Here is a 3,954-nt window from a genome sequence, read left to right on the forward strand (position 1 = left end):
TGAGGAAATAGAACCAGGTACTCGGTGAAGACAGTGATTTGATAACCTAATTCCCACTGATGTGACAGTCATACGTCTGGTTTGGAGCGGCTTGGTATTTAAACTAAAGGACACATAGTCCCAGGACACTAAGTCCTTACCATATTATCCTTGAACTAAGGACACACAGTCCTCGCCCAATACTCGTGGTAAGTCTTGAGGGAAAACTTACAAACCCTCATAAACTCAATCACCGGACAATCCAAAATTTACTACTGGATGCTTTGGACCAGTGACGCCTAACACTCTGGAAGGTGCACAATATTCAAAGGTAACAAGTGTCGGTTCCACACACGAACAATCTCATCGGTGATGCTCAATCACTTTGGGTTTTTGGGTTTTAGTTTGGGTGTTTGGGGTTTTTCCTCAATGATGATTTTCTGTCAAAGTCTTTGAGGAATGGGTTGCTCTCAAATGACAAGTGTCAAGTTCTCTCACAGAGAAGCCAACCAGCTAGTGCTTATGGGGGCAACTATTTATAGCCGGGAAGCAATCCCAACATGATTTGACATAAATGCCCCAACGGTATGACCATTATGTGGATAAGGTTTGGGGACAGCTGGCGCGTGGCGCAGCAACGGTCAAAATATTCAAGCTATGAAACTCCTCATGTCTCTCATATTCCTCACTTGTAGGTAATTTGCACTAGCGAACTCCTAACTCCACAGTTAGAACAATTTCCTCACACACCAGAAGATCTTCGTCTTTGTCACTTAAGAAATTGACTAAACTATAAAAGATTTCCAAAGGCTTCACTCGAAGGATTGGGTATGTGTAGGCTTTGAGACGAGCATCACTTGGAAAATTTTCCTTAGTTTTACCTCGACCCCCTTTAATAGTACGGTGTTCCTATGACTCAAAAAAAACGAAATAAAACTACGAAAACAAAACTCTTCACACTTCAAAGTTCTCACATCAATATCTTGAAGGACACACCAATTTACTCACATTTAAAATCTCCACAAAAGTATCAAATTCTTCAGCCGAAGACATTCATTTTAGGGGTCGAAATTCTTCGAATAACTCAAACTCCTCAACGACTTAGAGAGCATCTGTACTCTCCCAAATACATTGTTCTCTTAACCTATAAGTCTTCATTACACCAAAATCACTAAGGGAAACTAGATGCACTTGCAGAAGGTTTTCTTAGTGACCATCTTTTCTTCGATCGTCCATAAGGGCCAGCAAGAGCCAAAAACCCTACCTAGTTGAGTCGACATATATGACCCATTTAATCCACAGATAGATAAAAGTACTCAAGGCTACTAGTAGTTCATCAATCATAATCAAGGATGTTGTGTATATTGATTCAGTGAAATTAAGCTGTGATGCATGCGGAAAAAAAATCTCGATATCCTTAGCTGCCATAATAATACACATAGGCCATCCTTAGATGCCTTTTGTTGTATAACTTATTTTTCTTGTGAGGACCCTACCCCTAATCAACTATGACATGATGATCCTAATCTTGAAGGGAATCTTGGCACATCGAATTAACTAGTACCTTTCGGCCATGGCATTGAGTATTGCTGAATGCGACTATCAAACGATCTTTCATCAAGGTGTTGACTGGAACATCACTTCGTGTCTAGAGTGATAAATCTTTTCATGTCCTTTATTACGCGGGATCAGTAGCGACGAACTAGCATCGTTACCTTGTTGAAGGCCTTGTCTACTTGTTTTTGTGTTGGTCTTCCTTAGCTGGTTTTGGCAACTAGGTTAAAAATCCTTGTGTAGTCTGTCCGTATCCAGACACGGAAATTATGGCATGGAGAAGTTCATCCCTTATGGATGGTGTTTCTGTTGGAATTATGCCCTAGAGGCAATAATAAATATAGTTATTATTATAATTCCTGTATCAAGATAATCGTTTATTATCCATGCTATAATTGTATTGAATGAAGACTTATATACATGTGTGGATACATAGACAAAACACTGTCCCTAGCAAGCCTCTAGTTGGCTAGCCGGTTGATCAAAGATAGTCAGGGTCTTCTGATTATGAACAAGATGTTGTTGCTTGATAGCTGGATCACGGCATTAGGAGAATCACGTGATGGACTAGACCCAAACTAATAGACGTAGCATATTGATCGTGTCATTTTGTTGCTACTGTTTTCTGCATGTCAAGTATTTGTTCCTATGACCATGAGATCATATAACTCACTGACACCGGAGGAATGCTTTGTGTGTATCAAACGTCGCAACGTAACTGGGTGACTATAAAGATGCTCTACAGGTATCTCCGAAGGTGTTCCTTGAGTTAGTATGGATCGAGACTGGGATTTGTCACTCCGTGTGACGGAGAGGTATCTCGGGGCCCACTCGGTAATACAACATCACACACAAGCCTTGCAAGCAATGTGACTTAGTGTAAGTTGCAGGATCTTGTATTACGGAATGAGTAAAGAGACTTGTCGGTAAACGACATTGAAATAGGTATGCGGATACTGACGATCGAATCTCGGGCAAGTAACATACCGAAGGACAAAGGGAATGACATACGGGATTATATGAATCCTTGGCACTGAGGTTCAAACGATAAGATCTTCGTAGAATATGTGGGATCCAATATGGGCATCCAGGTCCCGCTATTGGATATTGACCGAGGAGTCACTCGGGTCATGTCTACATGGTTCTCGAACCCGCAGGTTCTGCACACTTAAGGTTCGACGTTGTTTTATGCGTATTTGAGTTATATGGTTGGTTACGAAATGTTGTTCGGAGTCCCGGATGAGATCACGTACGTCACGAGGGTTTCCGGAATGGTCCAGAAACGAAGATTGATATATAGGATGACCTCATTTGATTGCCGGAAGGTTTTCGGAGTTACCGGGAATGACGAATGGGTTCCGGGTGTTCACCGGGGGGGGGGGGCAACCAACCCCGGGGAAGCCCATAGGCCTTGGGGGTGGCGCACCAGCCCTTAGTTGTCTGGTGGGACAGCCCAAGAAGGCCCTATGCGCCATAGGAAGAAAATCAAAGAGAAAAAAAAGAGGAGGTGGGAAAAGGGGGAAGGACTCCTCCTTCCAAACCTAGTTGGATTCGGTTTGGAAGGGGGAGGACTCCCCCCCTTGACTCGGCCGAACCCCTTGAGGGTCCTTGGACCCCAAGGCAAGGCTCCCCCTCTTCCCCCTATATATACGGAGGTTTTAGGGCTGATTTGAGACAACTTTACCACGGCAGCCCGACCACATATCTCCACGGTTTTACCTCTAAATCGCGTTTCTGCAGAGCTCGGGCGGAGCCCTGCTGAGATTACGTCACCACCAACCTCCGGAGCGCCGTCACGCTGCCGGAGAACTCATCTACCTCTCTGTCTCTCTTGCTGGATCAAGAAGGCCGAGATCATCGTCGAGCTGTACGTGTGCTGAACGCGGAGGTGACGTCCGTTCGTCACTAGATCGTGGGACTGATCGCGGGACGGTTCGCGGGGCGGATCGAGGGACGTGAGGACGTTCCACTACATCAACCGCGTTCACTAACGCTTCTGCTGTGCGATCTACAAGGGTACGTAAATCGAATATCCCCTCTCGTAGATGGACATCACCATGATAGGTCTTCGTGCGCGTAGGAAATTTTTTGTTTCCCATGCGACATTCCCCAACAGTTTCTCTAGAAGAACATGGCTTATTTGTAGGTGTGTATGTCATATATCTTGATGGTTCACTCATGACTGCCTTTAATTTGTAATATATTTAATAGTTAATAAAAATGTTTGTGTGCATAAAGATGATGTACAGGACATGGGTTTCAACCTCCTTAAAAAAGAACTTTCCCTAAGGCTCTAGGTGTCAATAAAGTTGATCCAGGTCTTGATCAGAGATAACCCTTCCATATTAGACACAAACTGAGTCCATCACATTGTCTCATTAACGCCAAGAGATATTTAGGATGAGAGTTTTTGTTGGTATT

This window comes from Hordeum vulgare, chromosome 7H (genome assembly GCF_904849725.1).
Source record: "Hordeum vulgare subsp. vulgare chromosome 7H, MorexV3_pseudomolecules_assembly, whole genome shotgun sequence".
NCBI lineage: Eukaryota > Viridiplantae > Streptophyta > Magnoliopsida > Poales > Poaceae > Hordeum > Hordeum vulgare.